Here is a 24,073-nt window from a genome sequence, read left to right on the forward strand (position 1 = left end):
AAATTAGGTATTTTGTATAGCCCCACTGCAATATTCCAGATTGTACTAAAAATACCAAGTATTTTTGTAACTAACTCTTGCTTATGAGGCAAAATCAAATAACTGTGCTCTTTTTTTAATCTGTAAGTATCCAGCCTGTAAATTGGAATGAACTTGAAGAGGAGAGAGCTCTGTAGAGATTACTTGAATGCCATATAGATTTTTACAGAGAATTTTGGCTCTGTGGTGGAACCCTGTTGGGCAGTTTTACAGTTCTGGGGAAAGATTATTGTTATTTCTTCAAGACATTCTTATGAACACCTTGGTCCTGTTGGTGCTGCCTGTGGGAGACAGCACCCCCCAGGGCAGGTGGAGGGTGGCTGCACTGGGTGGGGGCAGCTGGGACTCAGGGCAGTGTCTTCTGATCTCCTGGGGTTCTTTGTCTTGTGCAAGGATTACCTCCTATGCAGTCAATTGTCCCACCTTACAGACCCACTGGTGCTGCTTAACCTGTTCCCTGCAGGGGTGGTTGTTGCCAGTCCCAGTGTCTCACAGGGGAGCTGAGCTGTGCCAGGCAGGGTGTGCTTCAGAGCCACTTTTCATAGAATCATTGAATCCTAAAATCAACCAGGTCGGAAAAGACCTCCAAGATCATCAAGTCCAACCCTTGATCCAATCCCACCGTGGTTACCAGACCATGGCACTGATGCCACGTCCAGTCTCACCTTAAAAACCTCCAGGGACGGTGAATTCCCCACCTCCCCAGGCAGACCATTCCAATGTCTGATTGCTCTCTCTGTAAAAAATTTCTTCCTAATGTCCCACACCATGTCTTGTTTTACTGAGGAAGAAGTGCATCAGAGGGGAGTATGTTCCTGCTGACCCAAAACCCGAACATTTTGGCCAGAAGATAAAAAATACAAAGAAGAAAATAGTTACTGGGTATAGCTTACAGGTGTGAAGTCAAATGTTTTCATTGGCAGTTGACTTTTAAACAGCCTCTTCTTCTGGATTGCAGCTGCTGATTGCACAATGTCATAAAGCCTGTTACTCTGATTCTCCATTCTCTCCCTGCTCTGCAGCTTTCCCACTGCTTTGCAGCCCGCTCACATTCTGCTGAGGAGTGTGCAGAGAAGGGTTTTTAATATTTTTTTCAACAGCTTGTGGGCAATTGATCTAAGATTACCCGTATCCTGCAAATTGGTTGTCATTATTTAAACATCAGATAGAGAATTTTTGCCCTAGAGCCTGGGCCAAATAAGTATGGCTTTTCTGAAAAATAATTTTATAATAATAATTTGAACATGAACTGAGGAGAGGGGATGACCTTCATCTCACTGACCATATCTCATTACAGCTTACCCCAGTGCAGTAATGTGGGAATCATCAGGAAAGGCAGTTCAATTTCTGTCAAAGGCTCCACAATACTTTTCTTGGCGCTTGCAGTAGCCGTAAACTGATTAGATTTGTTTTGGAATAGGCTGGATGAAGTAGAATTCCACAGAGGCTAAATGAAAATCCTTGTAGTTCTAAATTCTAGGACTACTGTAAAGGCATTTAAATATACTGCATTTTCAAAAAGAAATGCAGGGGTTTAATAATTTGCTGTTTCATCTCTTTATCTATTGAGAGTCAGTGGAGTTGCCTTTCAATAGTGACACAATGTTCATGTCCACATTTAGCAATCCTTAAATTAACTTGATTTTTTTCTCAACTGCCACCTTACTTGTAATCAAGTAACACTTTCAGTCCTTGTGAAGACCTTCCAGCTTTTCAGAAGGGTTCACACCTCTTTTAATTCAGCCAGACATTGGTGCAGAACAGGGGCTGCAGGGACATGCATATAGTGAAGCTTGGCTGGTTTAACAAAGGTGACTTTGAACTACCACTGTGCTCCAATAATTGTGAGATTGGTGAGCTCCAAAGGAAAACTGCAAGGGAAACTAGATTATACCTGGTCATGATCTCTTTTCTTTGCCATCATTTATGTGTTTCTGAGGCAGGGGCACCATTAACACTTTCAGCTCATTTTATGTAAAGTCTCATCAAGTCACTGCGTTAGTCTTGCTATTTTTGAGTCTGACTTTTACCATCACAAAAGAGATTTAATACGCTAACAGATTGAATCACTATATTTAGGATTTGGTCAATGAGCAGCTGAGCAGAAAACACTTTAAGTAAAGTTATCACATAGGTAAAGATGTTCTTTCTCTGCTGGTTCTGCTCTTTCACTGGGTTTATACAACAGTGAACACAATTAATTCAGTGATTGTATTCCAAATCATCTATGTGTTACAGTGAAATAATACAAAATACTCAAAAGTGTAGTTTCAGTGATTTCTCTTGGTGAGCAGTTTAAAACAGCTGTTGTGTTTTGACTAGATGGAAAATCCAATTTCCAAGGCTGGGAAAATACTTTACTTTTTAAAATAGGGGATGTTTATTAAACTCATAAAAGTTAATAGAAACAACAAAAAGCCAATAAGATCTGTGGAAGAAATAACAAGATTTCTCTCCTTATAAAACTACCTTTACCTGGGATGGCATTTTCTGTTCCTCTCTGCAGGGAGGTGGCCAGTCCCTGGCATGGGGGGAGGAAGGCTGAATCAGTGACAGGACTCACAGGTATCCATCAGGACACAATAACCCTGAAAAACCTCTCAGAAGCCGTGAGCAGCTGCTGACTCTCAAAGTCAGGAATTTACAGAGGAGCTGGGAAAGCAGCCTCTTCCAAGAGAGCCCATGAGCACAGCCTGTAGGCAGGCAGGTCCTGAGCCTGGGCTTTCCAGTGGGGTTTTCAGCAGTGATGGAACTGCCTTGGCTCTTCCCCTGAGTGAAGCTCTGTGGCTTTGAAGGGAGCAGAGTGAAGTTGCATGTCCCACCCTGGGGATCTGCTCCCCTGGCCAGGCAGTGGTGGTGTGGAGGAGCAGAAACTGAAATTACATTTTATACAAGCAGATTTTTTGATCCTCCCAAAGCACTGTCCTTCAGGAAAGATTATCAAGCACAACTCCCACTTACATTTGAATATGCAGAAGAGAGGGCAGTTTGCTGGTTATTTACTCTATTCTACTTGGTTTTAAGGTTTTCTTTCTAGCAGTCACTGCCTACCACAACCTTGGTACATGACCCAGACAACAAAACACGTGAAGTGGCTCTCTGGGAATAATGGAAATGGCAGTGGGAAGGCTCAAGCAACTGGACCAGAGCCAGGTTATGTTACAGAAGCAAGGACTGCTGTAAAGCAGGGGAAGGGCTCTCTTCTTTCTCTGCAGGGTAAACTAAGAAGAGAGAGAGAGAGGGAAACCCATCTTCTCTTAGGCATATAAAGAAGACATCATAAACCATTTGGGTCATGAGAAGCAAGGGAAGAGATGCATTTAATGGAATCTATGTTAGAGCTGTAGAAGATTAATAGATTCCTTGGACATAGCTGGCGTTTGGGTTAGAGCATCCTTCAACAAAGAGCCCATCTGTGACCCCGTTTCTCTGTAGGGCTATTCTCATTGCCAGGTGCCTGCCCCCGATGAGAGCAGTGGCTGCTGGGCTGCCAGTCAGGCTGGACGGGGAGATGCTGAGAGAGCCCCAGTTGTTAGGAGAATGTGTGGCTTTATTCCTTTTCAATTAACGTCATCATGTATAAATCTGCTGTGGGACTCCAGTGATAAAGAAAACTGACGTGCACCACTCCAGAGCAATAAATCTTCAGGCTCTGGCTGTGGGGATGCCAAATCCACTTGTCAGCTTGTTATTCTTGAGCCTATCAATTGTGTGGCAGTTGTTGCTGCCTCTGAACACCATTGTTTATGCAGAGACAGAGCTCTGCTTGGACAACTGAAAAAATCCTCTAAGTGAGAAGCTCAGGTTTTGCTTTTCTACACTTTTCTTAGCTTTCTATAATAGAACATATCCCTGTAATCATTTTAAGAGCCTATAAGGCATTTCCCTGCCCCATTTTCAGTATTGACAATTTTAGATTTTGGTTTTTAGCTTGTGCTTATGTATCTGTGTGCACAGTGCACGTATGTGTGGGAACTCTGTGGATGAAACCAGACAACTTCCCAGCCTAAATGACTGATTTCTACCAGGATGACTTTGCACCAGTGTTCCTGGTCCTAGATTGAATCCAGGCAGAGCAGACTTGTGTCACTCTGCTCTCTGTGTATTTCTGTAGGACCCCATGTGCAAAGGATTGGTCCATAGTTGGGGTTCCTGAATATGTCCAGGCTACACGTAAGAACAATTTTAATTAACCCACTCCCAGACAAGGTGTAGCTCTTGGTTGTGGAGGTTCAAAGAGGCCCTCTGCTCTGAAGCTTTCTGACACTAGAGAAGTTGAACATTACCTCTCTTCAGATAAATCACATTATTTTGCACAAGACCTCAGTATTTTATCCAGGTGCCAGGAATAATCCAGCACATCAGGCTGGCTGACTGAAGTATTTGCAGAAGCCATACAGTTCCTACTGATGGACCATTTGGGGCTTGTTCCCATCACTAGCTTTTTTATCATTATTCTCAAAGTAGAAGCCTGCCACAAATAATGTATGTAGTGTCTGGCATGAGCTAACTAATGGCCTGCTGGCAGGATGGCTATTTTGCTGCCTACAGTACTTTGTTCTTGAATATTCTAGTGGGATGGGAACCGTGTAATGCTAACTGTGGTAATGATGGGCTACCTGCACAAGCCTATATATATGTCCCAGAAAATGGCTCCCTTTGGTACTCATTCATTCTTTAAGCACCTTATATTATATAGGCTATAGTAACACCACAATTTAATATTGGAAAATGTGGGTAAAATGCAAAAAAATATCAAATACACGAGACTGCACATAAATCATATCAGTCCATTTTTTCAGAACCGCATTTATTTCTTGAAGAGAAGGTGTGGGGCTGTGAGAGTTGAAATTTCTTTTCTGAGCAGTCCTTATAATTATTTATGTAACATCATGACAGCAGTCCCACTAAGGGATGCTGCCTTTATGGCGACTGTATAAGGTGGAATGAAAGATGATGTACCGCTGCAGGAGAGCCGTGACAATGTATCATAGTACCTGGAGAGCAAGGGAAGTGACTGGGCTTTGGGGAAGCTTGTGAAAATCATGTGGAGGGGAAAAGAATCAGTGAAAATTATTTTAAGAGTGGATTTTTTTTGCATTTCTTTACTGGCTATTTAGATTTTTTAAAAATAATTTAATTGCTCAGAATTTCAACCAACTCCATGACTGAGCAACTGATTCAAAATGGTCAGTATAGTTTGTCATTATGTCAGTTTTGGATCTGCACCTTTTCCTCCCTTACTTCTCCTTTAGTTGTAACAGTGAAAAACCCCTGTAGATTCTCTCATAAAACAAAATTTGAGCAGCTGCAGGAAAAGAGTTTTGTTGAAATCACCCATTGCTTTCTCTATATGAGTATCATTAGGTTTCAGAAGATATGTCTGTATGCAAAAGGGAAAAGTTACATGATTTTTGAGCAAGGGTATATGGTTGTAACATAATCATATGTTTATGTTCTGTACCTGCATTTTTACTCACACACTTTAATTTTTTGTGTGGATGAGACAATAACTGAATAACTGAATAGCAAGTTGATGGTGCTGGCTGTGTTTTCCTTCTCCCCTCTATCAGAGATTAAACTTTCTTTTTCCATCTATATAGTCCAAAGTAAATATGGTTGAACAATTTGTATAATAGAATTGCACATGGAATTGGATCTGCTCAAGCTCATGATGCAGAAGCAATGCAGGATCAGGCTCATAAACTTTCTGAAATTTTCTGCTACTTTCTGCGTGCATTTAGCCCACTTAACTTGGAATCCACATTAAAAGCTAAATGCTTCAGAAGCCACCATCACTATGTACTGTGTCAGAAGACTGGGGTTGTTAATGCTCTTGCTGTATTAAGATAAAATTGAACCAACACAGAATTTTCCAATTTTTGTTTAATTACCCGAGTCACTTTTTAATAAATTAGGAAGTTGCTTCACTTCTTGTAAACAAGTCTATTTGTACGAAGTTCCTTTCAACTCAAACGATCTCTCTTGCTTGAATTTTGGGTGTCACTTTGTATCACTGTCAAGATGATGGAATTTAAATTGGTGATTAAAAACAACACCCTGAAGGATTTCATTTGCTTTTAAGAACCCTGAAAATGCTAGTGGTTAAATTCAGACCTGCCAGTTAAGACAAAGCCATTACAGTTTCTGGAAATGTGAGAGACACCACTAATGAGAATAACTCATCTACTCCCTGGTATCATGGGGGTGGGTTTAGCTCTTTGGAAATTTCCTGAAAATACTCTCTTTTTAAGATACTTGGCAGGCAGGATAAGGACAGAAAGAGCAGACACTATTTCAGACACATTTCCAGTCTTATTTTTGCTTCCTTTCAGTTGCTATTTATTCTCAGCTATTATAATAATTTCATACTTAATAAGCACCTAGATAACCAAATACAGACAGAAACAGAGATAAATAAAATATTGATGTTATCTGGACATGCTGTGCTTCTGTAGCAATAAAGTAAACTATTTATGCTGCTCTGAATAACAGCATAAATTATAGATCAGATAATTATACCGTGTGATTGTGGGAAATAATAGGATGAAACTGAACCAAAACAAACCAGATGTGTAAGGAAGCAGCCTTATGCTCTGCACTGGCTTTGCATGACAGTGAGCTAAAGGAAAAGGTTCATATTTTGTTGATGCCAACTATGCAAACAATATTTGCTGCCTGGGCTGAATCTAATGATAGCTGGTGATGAGAGCCTGTGGTTTGAATGCTACAGAGACTAACAGATTTAAAGAGGGATATTTGGTCCAGGAATTTTTATTCAACCTCCTCCAAATTTCTAGAAAATTTGGAAAAAGCATGTTAGTTTTCCATTTGAGATGTAGAGATTTCACTAACAATTCTACATCAATTTTCTTTTTAACATGGGTATGATCTTTTAAAAGAATGAATTATGTTTTGGCAATATTTTAATGAAAACTTTCTTGTATTTGGTTGAGCTATTGGAAGGTGTTAAATGAAGGCAAGCTTCAGAGCCTTGCCAAATAGCACATTACTGATTTTTCCTCCTTATCCTTAAATGACCAACTCTCCAAAATGCCTGAGAGAAAAGAGGTATAGCACACCAAGAAAATCAGGCAGAAAAAAAGAGGAAAGCATTCTCCACAGGTGAAGTGTTTTCACTGGTAATTCCTTTTCACCAAATATTCCCAGTTACACCAGAGCAGCTCCCGTATGGATCTCGTTGGCAGCGCTGTCGGTGTGCGCTGCTGGCTTCCAAAAGCTGAATCCTTCTCCTGGCTTTGCTGGGTCACAGCTCAGCTGTCCTGAAGGAAGGGCCAGCTCTGGGCTCCCAAACCATCACAGCTCAAAGTGCTGGGGTGGTGGTTACCTGTAGATGGGAAGGATCCAGCACTTCAACTCCTCTGATCCATCGCTTGCACTCGTTTGTACTTTGTGCTCACAACCAGCATTTGGCAACTGGTAACAGTGTCCTTGTCTGCCAGATGCCGAGGCAGCTGAGGAGCCTGGAAGAATGAAGCTCTTTGAAGTGGTAACCCAGACACTCATTAAACACCCTGCTTGGGCTTTCATCCCTCCTCTGGACCTCTGTCTGCAACTGCTCAATTGTTTGTGTTTCTTCCAGACGTGCTATTTCATTACGATGCCTCCTGGATTAGATAGAAGAGCAGTAATAAGTTTTATTGTTTAATCATTGATGAGGTTAGGCTAAATTAGACGTGAATTCAGTTATGTAGTTCTGAATATGGTATTTCAAGATGGAACTGGGAACAGAACTGGTCCAAAGCTCGGGCAGAAGAGGCTGGAACCAGGCTGGAGCCAGGCCTGGCAGCCTGCAGGGGTCACCTTTCCTCATCCACAGCTGTGGAGAATGGGTCATGGGGAGGAATGAGAAGAGCTCACCCCTCTGCCAGGTGAGGAGGGAGGAGTGGGAGGAATGGGTGCTCCCCATGCTAGCTTCATCCTTTTCCCCATTCTTCCTGGCAGCAGGAACAGAAATCTCTGGAGATTTGTCCCCTCCTGTGTCCTTTCCCCAGTCTCACTGTGGAGGATGCTGGTGCCAGGCTGGGCATAGGACTATGATGGCATGAAATGTCCCATACCCAGGACAGCAAGGAGGGGAGGATTCGGAAACACTCATTTTGAAACCCTTCCATGGCCCCACTCAAAAATCTCACTCACCCTTCCCAGCCCTTCTTTCCCAACAGCTTCCTAAAGCCCCTGGTGTCTCCCCTCACTCTCTTTTCACTGGTACTTGCTTCCCTTGCTCAGCCCCCTGCCACATCCTGACTTCTACCCAAAAGGCTTTGAAAACCATGGATCTCCAAAGATACACCTCACCCCACCCACCCCCTGTCGTTCTCTTCCTGGCACCAACACAAAGCTGAATTTTGCTTCTGTTGCTGCCATGTTTGGAGGTGGCTCTGATCATGATATCTAACAGGTGAGTGCTGTGGTGATGAGAGACTGTTGGGAAAGGAGTTCAAAACAAAATCTGCTCGTGTGAGCATCACTGCAGCTGCCTGTGTTTGGTTTGCAATAGTTACCCAAGCAAATCACTGATGCCTGCTGGAGAACAATACTCCAGTGTGGGAACCAGTAAGTAACCTGGTGGCATCCTAACTGAGCCCAAAAATCTGCATACATCAGCATAACCATGTATGCATAGATTTAGATTAATTTATTAATTTGATTCATAAAAGCCTCCTATATTCTGTTCTCCCTTTTTATTGCCTCATGTATATACTCATATGCTTGAGTTTGCTTTGCTATGAAGGAAAAATAATAAAAGATGATCCTGCAGGTATCATCAATGTTTATAGCTCTCATATATCTTTGCAAAGCAGAACTGGTTATTAGAAAGCCTAGCTACAGAGCAAGGTTATCTGCAGTATGTAAGATGCTTTTCCAACCAGTGTAGTAAATACACAGAACAGTCACACTCCAGTTGTTCCCTGCATTAATGAACTATCAGAAAGCTAAGGATCTGCTCAGCCTAAAATCCAGCATAGATGGCCTTGCTGATTTACAGTGCTACTTTTGAAATAATTGAGGATTGGGCTGGGATATTTTTCTCCGGAGCCTTTTATTCAGCAGTTTTACAACCATAAGTAACTGCAGTGAGTTGATGCATCAGCTGGTGCAGCTGAGGACAGACAGCTCCTCTGAAGTCACTGAAATAATTTCTGTATTAGAGTTGCCCAGTTATTTGTAGGAGTTAATTCTTGATTCATTCTATACGGATCTAAGTGTAAGCTAAGGGTCTTCATGCAATGGGAAAATACTCTGTGATTGGTAGGTTTAACCTAATAAAATAGCAATGACCTAGTAACAGAGCTATGTTTATGTGTTTATTTGTTGATTTATTTACCTTTTCAGTCAGATGGTTAGTTGGATGCTAAATATTATTTCAGGAGATCAGGAGGTAAATTGTGTTATCAAATCTTTGTGAGAATGAGTAAACAAATCTGTAAATATGGACCTATTTTTCTACAACTACCTGGGAATGGAGTCTAATTTTAATCAAAAAACCTATCTAGATGGAGAACCTCAGTGTGCAATGAAGTGAACTGTGACAATCTGGTGGATTAAGGTAGCACCAGAGATTAAATTCAAGATCACTTTGTGCCATTCAACAAAGATGACTGTGTTTTTTGGAGTTACCTATATCTCTGGTTCTCAGGTATAGTTTTATACACAGCATTAAGACACAGTGAGAAACACGTATATAAAAAAGAACTGTTAGATATATATTCTGTATTCTGGTGGGGTTTACAGGGATGTGACCTATACCCTGAGCAGAGGGCACTTTGAAGCACATACTGGGAAGCACTTACGGGGAAGGCTGCACAGAGAGCTGTCCCGGTCAGGGTCACAGCTGTATTGCAGTTATTCCTATTCCCATCAGTAACAGTTTTGAAGACCTTTGCAAATTGAAATTCACTTGTCCTTGCATCACCCCTGAAGTAATATGATATTCATTTTACAAATGGGAAGCTGAAGCACAGAGAAACTAGATGACTGTCTCTAGCCTCATCCTCAATCAATGTGTATCAAATTAGCTTAATGTTCATTCGAATGCTCAGATTGGTCTAGAAGAAAGTGTGATCACCACCAGATATTATCACTCATTTGTCAATATGGTAGGAATGACTGAAGAGTATAAAGATCTGTTGCTGCTTGTCCTGAGAGCCGTCATTCGAGTTGTGTTTTTCAATCATGAAGTTTCACACTGCAAGTGGTCAGGCTCATCCTAGCTAAGGGTATTACCTGCTATCTCTGTTCCCCCCCATTAGGTGCTATTAACATAGGTGTAATGAGACTTTCTTTTGAATGATGAATGCCATTTTCTGTAAAGCAGCAGGCAGGCTCCCCAGTTCTTACTACCTGTACAGCAGGTAGAGAAATAAATGCAGCCACTCCCAGAAGGTCACATCTGGTGAATCCACACCTTTGTCTGCTGAGACAAGGAGTAGTGAGTGTCTTGTTAAAAGGAATTATGGAATGAATGAAAAGAAAAACTCATTTTCAATCAGAGAGTCTGATCAAAGCAATTATTCTACCTGCTTATAGAAAAGTAACTCCCTACAGACTATGATTTTTGCAGGACTTCAGGACCACAGAGGCACTGCATGCTTCCATGACCCTGTGCTTGTAAAGAAAATATATGTTTGCTAATCTCATTCTAATTAGCTAATTAGTTAATCTCATTCTGTGATTTACAGCACATTGGCCCTAGCACCACAGACACGTAGAAAGCACCTGAAAATACCTGCAGCTGCTTTCAACACCAACAAAATGCTTTTGGAAATATTTGGATGGGCTGTGATTTCCTTTCAGCTCTTATTATCCTCCATAGACTTTCCCAGAGACAACATTTTGAACCCTGGACATCAAGAAAAATGGGTCAGGTATGTATTTGTGTTAGACTATAAGCTTCTAGAGATTTTATAAAAGTTTTTGGAGCTGCCTGTAATACTACATGTTCTGCCTGTAGATTTGATATCAGGCTCTTTTTGTGATGACAGCTGTGCTTTGCTGAAGACAGAACAGGCAATTTCCCTGTTTAGGAGTGAGAGGGGTTTGTTCCGTGGAAGGATTTTCTCTGACTAAGGTGTATTTTGTTCCTGAGCTCATACCTGCAGATGAGAGAGCTTTGGTGAGGGGGGAAAGTAGTATCTAGAAACTGCCATAGCTGAAGATGCAACCAAAAATAAGCCAGAACCCAGACTGAAGCCTAGTTGCCACTGTGTAAGTGGTTGGCTGACTGCTGGAAAGACCAGCATTCACTAAGGCTGGGTGCAGAAGTCATGTTCCTTTGTTCTATGTTGCTCCCACTGTTACATTTAGACCAGGTTGTTATTCTTTATAATTCTGTTGCGAGTCCTGTAAAATGTCAAATGTCATGACTCCAAAGGGGAAAATATCAGGGAGGACAAACCCAACCTGGTGTACCTGTGTAGCTGAGACCTCAGTAGCAAGAGTGAAGGGTAAAGGCTAAGGAAGAAACTGGAGAGGCAAAAGGTATTGCTATCCTCAAAATGTAGTCTGTGAGTGGGTTTTTTAGAGAGTATTTTAAAACATGTTTTAGTTGAGGGCCCTGTTTGATATCTGTGTATGTCACCATCTCCTCATAGGGCTGTGTGCTCGATGATCCCCTCGTCATCATCAAGATGATTCACAAATACAGTGAATTTGTCATCCCAGTGAAATAAATAGAAGGCAGGATAACCTACTCCCCTCTCTCAGCTTAAATTGTGATAAAGCCCCTTCCCAATGTTACCTGTCGGCTCTGAAATCTGAAGTCCTTGGTCAGAATAAATGCAGGTGCAGAAGTTTACATCTTCTCACATCTTGTATTATGATTCTCTGCAATTAGATTCTCCCCAACATCCATCTAGGACAGACAGGTATCAGTTTACCTTGTTCAGGAGTATTTTATGTTTTCAATTAATGTCTTAGTGTGGTGAAAAGTTTGTATCCTGTTTTGGAGTATAGTGTGCAGACTGTGCAGTAGTCTACTACAGGAAGGGAGATTTGTGTCTTTTACATTACTTTCACTAATTGATGCCTGAAGCCAGATCCAGTGGAGTTTTTACTGTCCTGAACTCATCTGCCTTCTCTCCAGCCTGTTGCTGTATAACTTGCTTTTACCTCAGCAAACAGTGTAAACAGTATTGAGTAACTGTGCACAGTCACGTGGGCACCTGAGTGTGCTGGGGTGGGATGGATGAGGGGGCTGTGTTTGTGATGTTGCTCTCTATGGGTTTTGGGTGGCTGTGTGACTCCAGCACATGGGCAGCATCACTTCAGCACTGAAAGCTGTTCCCTGGAGGCTGTGGGATTACACAGCTATCTCCAGGCTTCACGGGAGGGGACTGTGCATGGCTCTGTATCTTTGACCCAAAGGATTGCTTTGATATTGTTCTGGGAGTATGCATGAGATTCAAATATAGAAAGTGAGTTTGAATATGTACTGAAGGAGTCTCTGTCCCCTGAGCAAAACCCTAATGATGAGAGAAGGGAGAAGCAGCTTCACCATCAGCTTTCTCCTGGAGAGGAGCATTTTGTGCTTCTCAGGTGTCTGTTTAATACATATGACAAGCACGAGGAGGCTGTGCTGCTGAGATTTGAGAATCTTTTGGCTCTGGGATTCCTGATCAAGGACAGACAAAATAAAGATTAATACTGAGACGTGAAATACAAAATCTGAATGAATACCACAAACACTTATTAACACAGAAATGAAATCCAATGAAGCAATATATACCTTCAAATAAATAAAAGACAGTGTATTTCAACAGTGTTGATCTGATCTCTGATTGTAATTATTTTGCCAAATCATGTTTGAAGATCACGAACAAACCCAAGACAGAATAGCTGAAGAATTTTCAAATGGAATGAGTGCTGCAGATGTCTGTTATAATTGCTGTTACGTATTCAGCTTGAGTTTCTCTGCATAGAGACATATGTATAAAGCTCTGAAAGGGCTGCAATAACATCTGGATGGTGTTTTGGTGGCATAATGAGCTGGTAAATAACATTACTGAAAGTAAGGAATGTTGCACTGCATACCCTTTTTTTCTGTTTCCACTCTAGCAGTAGTTTTCAGTGTTGAAATGAAGATGCCTGATTAATGATCCGTCCAGGAACTAGCATCAGATTTGCAGTGGAGTTCTCAAGGGTGAAACTCATTAATACCTAATATTTGTTCTATTAAGTTTCTTAAACTGAAGTCTGACTGACCTGGTGGAATCCTAAATCCTGAGCCAAGAGTGCTGCTACTCTTCAAAGAGATTTGGTAGCCTTGCTGATATATTGCTGTCCCTAAGGGAGACTTTCAAAGCTAGAAAAACCTGAGGGGCAAAAAAAGTGAAAGCATCCAATTTACACAAATCTGTCTGGTACTGAAGAGATGAAAAGATCAGTCATCACTAGCCCAGTGTTTGGAAATAAAAGGTGAGGATTCCAACAAGCATCTGTCATGATTTCTAGAGCCCATGCTTCAGTGGTAAGAACCAGTGCTTTCCACTGTAGTCAGTGGAGTTGTACCAGTTTACAGTAGATGGGAGCTGGGTCCTGTACTTCAGCAAACTGTAAATGTCAGCTCTTAGCTGCAGAAATAGAAAAAATGGAGCCCTGTTGTGATGCACTGCATGATTGTCAGCCCTTAATCTATTTAATCAAGCAGAAATAATAGAAACTGGCTAATCTTGACACCTTTGCTGTCCCTTTCTTGCAAAGAGTGTTGACTTTCTCAGCAATCCCCATACTAACAAATTTTTAGTGATATGACTAAAGGGGAAAAAGCAAATGATGGTGAGTTTGTTATTTGCATGCATTTTCCTATGACATAACTTGAGGCTAATCCCAGCTATTCATACCAAGGTACATTCTTGTCTCCAAATACTTCACTGCATCATTTTCTTAGCATTCTGCTTAGACACATTTCTTATGCTTCCATGACCGACAGTGGAAAGGCTTTAAAAAAAAAATCAAACCAAAAGTAGATACAAGAAGTGTACCATAGTGTATTTAGAAATCAGTGAGTTAAATCAAGTCTCAAGTAAAATAAAGGAAACTCCACAGACTCAGGTTAATTTCTTCTGTATGTATTTTCTTCTATTCATTATATTACTGCAATACAAAGGCCAGTGTTCCTCTCTCTTAGAGATAAGATAGACCTTGGCTCTGGTATAATTTTTTCTGTACCAGCTCAACCACTGAGAGCCAAACACCACAGATGAGATCCTCCAAGTGGAGCTTTGAAGAAAATTGTTCTTGTTTTAATTTTTATTTAGTCTCCTTGAAGATACTGACAAGGAGGCAAAAGGAAGAGCAGCTCTTTCACATATTGTAAAGTGTGGGTATAGCCAGTGCAGTCAACATGCCAAGCTCTTCAGGACATGTCTTTGATCTGTGGAGGAGACTGTACCTGCAGTGTTCACAGGGACCCTTGGCTAAGACAAACCTTTAAAACCCACCCTGACTGATGGTGCTGTGACTGACAGAGTGGGGGTGGCAAGCTTCCCAAGATGAAGAAACAGGAACATCCCTAGGTTTCTTTTGACCCAGACAGTTTCCACAAGAGACTCCTATTTTTAATAAGTTGTATATAGCCTTTGCTAGAGGTCCTATCAAAGTGCTTCTAAATAGGAGTGTTGAGGTTGCACATTCTGATGGGAATGCAGAAGCAGATACAATCAGTGGAAACTCAAGGTGTACGTCATCAGGGAGCCAATTAGGGAGGCTTTATGTAAACACAGGGCTTGCATGACTCCGTGGCTGATGCTCTTGCTCTTTCCTTCCTGCATTTATTCAGAACACACTTCCAGCACAGCTGAGCACATACCAGATACCGAGGCATGCAAACATTGACTCTGTTTGTGTAAAGTCACTTTTTAGCAAATTGGCTTCATAAGCCGTGATTATGCATTGATAGTGTTGATGTGTGTAGTCAAGCTAATCCCAAAATATAGAGACAGACAATCCACTTTGAATTAAAAAATTGCTGAGAGAGCTAACATTGTTACAGGTGATCATTGGGACGTTTCATTAAGAAGGGTTAGATTCAGTTGAAGTTGTAAAATTCGGATGTGGCTGCTCTGAAGCTGGTAATAATGAATGACTTCTAGTATCAATTTCAGGACTACAGCATGTTACAGAAAGAGAAACTTTTTTGACATGTGCTCTGCCAGCATTTAAGAGCTGAGACTTTCTGGAAAGGCAAATGGCTGAAGAGAAAGTTCAAGAATGGCTCTAATCTGGTAACTAGTTGCTGTGCTTAAGGATTTCTTACGGTTTATTGTTGATGATGGTACATTTCTGTTCCAATGGTACTGCTGCCACACTGCAGCTCTGGAGAAACAGCAATACAGTGTCTGTGACATTGGGCGACATCCCTTCCCATTAGATCAGGAAGGAGGATTTGCATATTCTTGAGAAGTATTTTGCAAGCCCAAGTGGGACTGCAAAAAGCCTGGGGTAACCCCCATCAGGCTGGGATCCTGGGTAACCAGGAGGCTTCTGCTGTTCTGAGCACAGCAGTCTTAAATCTTCTTGTGGGAGCTTTCAGCGAGGGATGATGTAAACAGACTGCACTAGATATGAATTAGGTTTTAAGATATAACACATACTACCTTTATTTAACAAATGCTTTGAAATATGGCATTCCTTGTAAAGGAAGACTCTTAAATCGTGTGTACCTAGTGGGCACACACTGTAACTCAGTTAACTTTTGCAATTTTTTTTCCAGAGTATCATTGATATAGTATGATATCCTTTGTATAAAGTGTACTCGGGCTTAGTGTTTTTCCATTTCCAAGCTCTTAGTTTTATTTTCAATAGCAGGGAAACTCTGCATCAAATATATTTACAGCTCGTACAATATGAGTCTTAAAATTGTAATGCTTCAAGAAGCTAAGAGATAAGTGACATAATGTGTGATGAATGAATGAATGCAACTAGAATGGTTAAACAGCTCCATAGCAATAGGTTTTTAGAGAGAGACAAAGGAACCATGTCTGAGGTAATGCATTCATTTTTGCTGGCATTTAGATGGCAAGACTGAGAAGAGAAAATAAGATCATGAAATGGACTTTTTTGCAGTCTGCTTCTCTGACCCTTGTTTAAGGTCAAAGAGACCTTCTGTGTCTTGGCACTGACAGAAACTGGTGATCCCAGCTGAAATATCTTTTAACACTGGCAGAGCTGGTGCTGGCAATGGCAACTAAGGGATGGAGTGAAATGAGGGATGAATGACAACCAATGGAGTCCTTTCCAAAGGGGGCATGAGGGTGTGTCCATGTTTTAGCATCTGTGTTGCACAAGATAGACACAGTCTCTCAGAGGCTACAGGGACTTTTGCTGCAAACTGCAGAGTCAGCAATTAATCATAAACTTGAGTACTTTGGTCAATTATAAACCAAGGATGAGCTGGCAAAGTGTCCAGTCTAGAAAGAGCTGCCATGATTTTCAAGTGCATCGATTAAAACATCCTTGGTGATGGTGGGAAGTGTTTAAACTGTAGCATAAGACATTGGCAAGTTTTCATTTAGAATAATCCCAACTACAGAAAAAAACTATAAATTAGCTCAAATTCAAAAGCATCAATGCATTAAATGAACTAAGAAATGTCAAGTGTGTTAGGCTCTTCAAGGACAGGGTCCATTCACATTCAGTGGGATTCTATCCAAAACTCAACACTTCTTATTTATTGCAGAACATTTATCAACTCTAATTAGAGGTCAGGCTTTTCTAAACTAAATATACTTGGGAAAATAAAAAAAAAGACAACCTACAGTAAGTCATCCTGAAAGACAAACTTGGAAGAAAAAATAAATGTTGCCCTATGTGCAGAAAATATTACAACAATTTGTCTTTTTGTGTCATGGTGAACCTCTAGGAAAATGTAAAGCAAGGAAAAATAATGGTGATGGCAGATATTAAGTTTAGAATTGTAGAGCTTCATTTATTAGACAGCAAAAATCAAAATGCCCCAAAATGTCTATTTTGTCTGGAGGCAAATGACACAAAACAATCCCTGTAATGGTTTATTGCACCAGTAGACATTTTGAAAGCTCTGTATGGAGGATTTTTAAAAGAAATTAGTTAAATTAAATTTTATATAAAGAGCACTTAATGACTCTTTAGAGAGCCTACACACTGTTGAATTTTAACAAATATGAAAAATAGATTTTTTGATTTCTGCTTAACACTCAGGACCTGATTATTTCCTTGCTACTAAGGAAAAGCCATGAGAATGGGTATATATTGCCAGGGAGTAACACAGGATGGCTGAACCTGTACAGCTTGTCCCCAGATCTCTACTGTGTGTGTAATACCTCTGCATATGCTATTCCTGCCTCTCAGTTTAGGATTGTTTGCAACTGTTTGTGTACATTTTTAAAGCAGAAGTGAGCACAAAGCTGCAGTGTCAAATCCTGCGTGGGTCTGCGTGCAAATGTGCACAAATGTGCTGCATGGGAAATGCCCAGTCTTGCTTATAGGTATATGAGTGCTCCTGAGTGTGGATGTCAAGCATAATTTTTAGACTCTCCATCTATCAGGTAGAAATGAAGCACTAGTCACATGAGATCATGTCCAGTACGACACAGGCTGTAAAACTTCATTTGCTGTGGAGAGAAATATTTTTCTGTGCTACTTATGATAGCACAGTTTCCATGTAACTGAGAAACTATGCTTTGAATTCATAATAGTACACTTGCACTTATACAAATCATGCTGATGGTCCCAACTTTTGCATATGTCCAGTCCTTTGGGCACCAGGATCATTACTAGCCCAAATAAAGAACATGTAGTAAGCAAAGTTTCCTGTTCTCAGGTCTAATCATCAATTGGAGAAGATGCAACAAAAATACCATTAAAAAGTCATTTTGTATAAAGAATTGTAAAAGAAATCTATTTACATGGAATTACAGGAATACTTCCAAAAATAAAGATGAGCAGAAAGAGAAAGCCAGCAAAACTATTGTAATGATATAATATCCCACTACCACAGTTCATGGAAGTGGCATCAAACACAGTACTGAAACAGATTAAAGGCATGAGGGATTAAACTGTGTTCAGAGCTATAACTGTACCCTCCGAGTTTAAAACTTATTAGGTCTTATCTTCTGCAGTGTAAATCTGTCTTGCTGTCCCACTGTCAATGGAGTTGTACCCACTTACAGCTGCCAAGGATCTGTCTCATTGGGTTCATCTGACACACTGTGCTGGAAACCATGTCTTTTGCAAGCTCTACAGTTATTGCTGCCAAAAACTTTTCAACCTTGAGAGACTGAAAGAAATGTGTGACAAAAGAATTGCACTTTGGGGATAAAGCATCTCCTAAAAAAAAATAAATCTGTTTTTCTCTGTCTGGTTGCCAAATGCTTCCTCCCACAAAAGCCATTGAAAAGTCTCCTTTGAGCAACTTCTCGTGAATAGCATAACTGTTGCAAAAATGCATGGTCTGAAGGCCCATCATAAGTATTTAAACAATCTATTCTCAGACCCAAGGGGGATAGCTGCTGACCTTCTCTCACAAGACAGTTCTGGCTGAATGTAAGGTTGTTGGTAAGACAGACAGCACTTGGAAGATGAACTTTTGTCTTTTCTCTTCCTGCAAACACCCACCACACCTGAGCTCTCAGACGAACTATGGGGCTGACCACCCATTCCCTTTCTGTGGTCAGTCACGGGACAAGCATTGAAAGGACTCTTGGTAGTCTATAGTACATCTGGAAAATGATCTCAAAAAATAACGTACTCTGCTGTTCAAACTTTAGAGTGGCAGAGAATGGACATTTTACCTTGCCTTTTAAAATTTAAGTAAAAAGTAATTTTAAACTATTTTTGTCATCTGATGTACAGGATTTTTATGCATTAAAGGCTCTTTTATTGTAACATTTATAGAGCTGGAGAAGTCCTAATTTATTCCTATTGATTTTAGCTTTGACTTACTTATACACTGTGGGCAAGCTTCTTCAGAAATCAATATTTTTACATTTTGACAGATCTGCTGCAAATGCATTGTTTTCCTATCAATCCTTGACTTTTGAGTAACAATAAAATACAGAGAAAAAAAGAAAAAAGGAAAGCCAGTCAGTATAAAACCTTCCTTATCTTCCTTAACATTGCTTGCAGTAAGCCTCATTGAGCATATACAGTGTATGCTCTCTGCTAAGTGATCAGGGTTTGAATTTAAGGTCTCATTCAAATTATGGTATTGTGGGATATTTTATTCCTCAAATTGGGTCGTTTAACAACAACACTAGGGAGAAACTTTACAAGTGCATTAAAACTTAAAAGCATATAATAAGTACAGATGAGCACAGCCATCCCCATTTTGCAGGCAGAGGGAAAAATGGTCTGTCAAGGTGATAGGAAGGCCATGGAGCAGACAAGGAATTTTCTCAAGGTGCATGTGCAGCTTCTGCTTCAGGCATTGTTTGGCGGAGCACATTTGACTGTACAGAACCAAACTTCCTCCCAGTGTAAGTCCCTAAAACTGCGATGTTGAACAGGGCACTTGTAGACAGCCTATAACAGTTCTGCTTCATTGCTTCACTGAAAGCTGTGGGATTTTGCCTTTGACTTTAATAGCCACAAAGACAGCTCCAAAATATTTTTATATTATATATGTTTTGTTTGTTTTTTTTTTTTAATCAGATGCTTCCATTAATACATCCCTTAGGCAGCATTCAGTTTTGTGACTGGCACTTAGCAGGTCATCTTGGGTCCCACTGACATCAGCAGGATTAAGCAGGGTCTTAATTTTAATAATGAGAAGCTGTCAGATAATTTCTACTGCTGTTTATTCACAAATGAAAATTCCTTTAACAGTCATTGGGGGCTCTGAAGGACACCTGTTGTTGTTTAATTTCTTTCAGCAAATGCATTTATTATGATTATGTGGCTCTCAGAGTCAGGAGCACCTCCCCGCCTTTTTCAGGGAAATTAGGAGGAAGGATGATGGGCACCTCAAGTCCAGTTAAAACTGTTTAGAAGGCAAATATCTGAAAGTACTAGAGACATTTCTTCTCAGAATAGGATCACTGGATGTTTCAAGGAGAGTAGAGAACAGGAGCCATCGTAGTTGCCACTGGTTTCAGCTGGAGGATGGCCTTTAGTGTTCCTCAGACACAGGACCCCACTCTGTGGTCCCTGAATGTTCTTTTAACTGTCCCTGTTCCCCTGCTGTTCTCCTTATGAGTTTAGTAGGAAGTTCTTCTAATGAAGTGCTTACGCTGGGTAAGCCTCCCGTGCCTTCCTGCCATGGCCCTGCTGGCAGGCTGCTTGCAGAAGTGCACACAAAGGCAGAAAGGGCCCTTCAAACAGAATGAATGCTGATGGCACATAATGCTTATTGCTAAATCCATGCTGCATCTGATAGCATCACACAGGGTAGTTACAGTTAGTTGTCCATTATTCTTCATCCTTAGCCAGCAGGAAAAGGAATGTTCAAGAACGTCTGCCAGGATAGCAGAAGGTAAGGTACAGGCTTGTTATAAGGAGAGAGTGAATCAAGAGCAAAAAATGAGAGGTTGGAACCTGGCAAAATGAGGCTCTAAAATACATATCGCTATTATTTAATGATAGTATTAATCCAGTCATCCAGTTTATTGCTTCCTGCTTTTACCCCACCCTGTAAGACATCATCCATCTACTGCAGTCTCAGTTGCTTTGGAGAAGTTTCTCCATCCAATAGGAAAAACAGGAAGAACAACTAGAGACTACTCTGCAGTTCAAATAGCTGCAGTGCCAATCACTCCACTGACCTGTCCCTGAGAATTTAGGGTCTTACTCTGGAGGGTCTTATTGCAGTCCTAGAGCCCTTCCTCCTGGTACTGCTGGAGACAGTGCTGGCCCCACAGTCATTGGGCCACTAAAATATATGTATTGCTCTTTCAGCTTTTAGATGCTTCCAATGGTAGTTAAAGTGCCTTTTTAATAAAGATCCATATTTCTTTTGAGATTACAGGCCACTTGCTTAATTTCAGCTTGAGAAAGGTGCCCAGGGTGCACCAGCCCAGATTTCAATGCTATGGTAACAGAGGTCTTGCTTTCCCAATTTCTAGAGGCCAAGGACATCCCCAGGCATGACTTGTGCATGAAAACCCTGCTTTGTTGTTCCTTGTCATTTCTCCTAATCAATAGTAGCCTCCATGAGCTGGGTATCAACTGCCTCTCAGATTTAGGGGATAGAGAACTACTGTCTAATAGTATCCTAATATTGTCTAATAGTAATACTAATAGTATAGTATTACCCTTTTGATAGTTACTAATATTATCTCTCTATAAATGATAACAAGATAATGATTGGACTGCCTTAATGTGAGATATTTGTATTTTATTGCTTGTCTCTATTCTCATTGCTGTGCACAGACCTGCAGTTTCCCATCAAGCTGGGAGGTGCTATATCACCGAGACTATGTATGCACCATATGGAAAAGCCAAAAAAGCAGGCAGAGGGTATAAGCACCTCAGTGCTGAGCTGTGACATCAAGAGTTAAAATCTGAGATAGTTAAGAAAGATATAACCGCAATTTGGGGTTTATTTCCCACTCCAAGGACAGGATGCCATTCGCACTCTTGCCCTTTATGTTTTAAGATACAAGCCTGAATCAAACCAAAGAGATCTGGTTTTGCTGAAATGTTAAGCAACGTTTTATTTTTTAAATAAAAGAACTCAGCTAAGTAATTCTGACCATTTAATTGGAAAATACTCTGTACTGTTCTTGCTGACCCCTCTGAACAAGGCAACATTATCACCAGCGTGCAGAAAAGTCCTGACAGAAAGCACACAGAGTATCTTTAATACAGTACAAACAAGGGGGTGGGACTGAACTTTGGGGTGCTCTTATAGTCATGCCATCTATTCCTCTGAAAGTGCATGCCCTCTGCCTGCTTCCAGGGAAACACCAAATTGCATTATCAGCTGCTCTGAATGCACAGAACTGGTGCAGAAATTAGAGCATCTGACAGCATCAACTGTTCGCTCTGCATTCAGGAATATCCCTCTCTGCAGATGTTCCTTATCTGTGTTGGTATATATTGGATCAGTACATTCAAGTAATGCGCAGAAATAGAATACCTGAGGTGGAATCCAGACTGGGAAGCACTTGGCTCAGACTGAATCACAACAGAGATATAAAAAGCCCTTTTCAGCAGTGCTGGACAGTAAAGCCAAAAAGATACTATTAGTGTGATCTAAAATTCACCAGTTTCTGCTCAATGGTTGGAAACTTGCTGAATCCTTTTCTTGGGTTTGCTTGCTAACTCTTTCCCCGTGACCAAAAGCAGTTTTCCTCTCCATTTGAGACTCTCTGTACCTGCAGCCAGCTGGGGAGGGAGAGCAGTGGTGGCTCTTTACTGGTGTCACCTCGATGTGTGGCACATGGGCACCCACTTTTCCCAGCTCTCACTTCCCCTGCAGTGCTCCAGCTATGCCAAAACCACAGTAGCCAACATCCCCAATGAAAACATGGCCATTGCTTTAAGGAATTGTGCAGTACTGAAACATACACACTCCCATGGAAAATGGCCTTGCATTTTTTGTCAAAATACTGGTTGTTGCTTTCAGCATCTGTCATGAAAATGGTTTTAATCCCAGAATGTACAAAATACCTTAGAGGCTGGTAGCTTTGATTTTTGTTATGAATGTCATCCCTGCCTATTACTACTATAGGCCCTTGATTTTCCGTGTCCTCGTACTGGGGTACGTGGCATCACTTTTATCATAAATGGGAAACACACAGTTGTTTTCTATGCATAGGGGAGGCACTTTGTTCTCAGAGAAAGATGAATTATGTAGTCAAAACAGGTGACACATAGTAGATGTTGTTGCTTTCCATAACCTGAGATGTAACCCAGCTGTGCCCTTTGCTTTTGCAGATGTCAGCTGTACCATCTGCTGCTGAAAAAAAAACCCCACATTCATCTCTGTGGCAACACTGAGCAATTCTGTGGTCTTTTCTGCACTCTCTTCGGGCTCTATATTTTTAAATAGCATGACCTTTATTGATTCTTACAAAAATGAACTGTGCAAGATGGAAAACCTGAAAAGTATACTGTCAGAGTTTCCTTTTAGGACAAAGAATACAATTATATTGCAGAAATGTTAAAACTAGGAGAGATGAAATCAGTTAATTTCCTCTGAAAATGTTTGAAAGCGCTTCAGAAAAATAGAATGGGTGACAAAGGGAACAGAGATCTGATCAGAGAGACAGTGGGAAGGGAAAATACTTGCTCCACTGAAAAAAGACATAGTTTTGGCATTGCTTCAATGGAATGAGGGTTTCATCAACTATAATGTTTAATACACCACAAATTTACTGTGCTTTTCCTAAGGAGAATGCTGTGTCCTGAGCTCCTCTTTGCTGTAGGTATTACCTGGCTCCTGGCAGCTGCTGTCAGGTGATGGCTGGGAAGGGGTGCAAACAGTCCAGGGAAGGGAAACCTGCACAGCGGTTACTGCTTTGCTTTCCTTGCGTTTTCTGCTGCCAGATCAGCCATTTTCTTCCTCCTCTAACAGAAGCTACAGAAGGTGTTTTCTTTCCATATATAAAAGTCCTCCACTCTGTTTTTTCCAAGGATTTCTAGGACAATTTCCCTTAGCTGACCCTCCAGACCAGCCAAGTCAGCTTTTCTTCTCCTCTTCATTGTCCCCCTGCACTTTGAGCAGCAAGAAGAAAACATGGGCCCTTTTGCAGCCCCCATCCTTGTTCATACCAACTCCTTGCCTCAGGTGGATAGCATAAGGTCTCCAGTTGTAGACTTTATTACCAGGCTCCAGTGAGAAACAATGCTAAGTAAAACAACTAAGCAATTGTTTTGTACTGTAGTGACTTATCAGTGGCTTTGTTTCCTTTCCTTCAATTGATCAAATTCCAGATGGCTCTAGAAGGAGTTGTGGCTCAGCAGATAACCAAACAGAGTATGCTGGAGAGCGTGGCAAGTAGCTTTAACTCTGCAGTCTTGTGCTGTTCTTGGCTACTGCCAGCATGAAGTACCAGAAAAGAGTTTCTAAATACTCAAATCACTCAAACATAGC

Source organism: Chiroxiphia lanceolata, chromosome 16 (genome assembly GCF_009829145.1).
Source record: "Chiroxiphia lanceolata isolate bChiLan1 chromosome 16, bChiLan1.pri, whole genome shotgun sequence".
Lineage (NCBI taxonomy): Eukaryota > Metazoa > Chordata > Aves > Passeriformes > Pipridae > Chiroxiphia > Chiroxiphia lanceolata.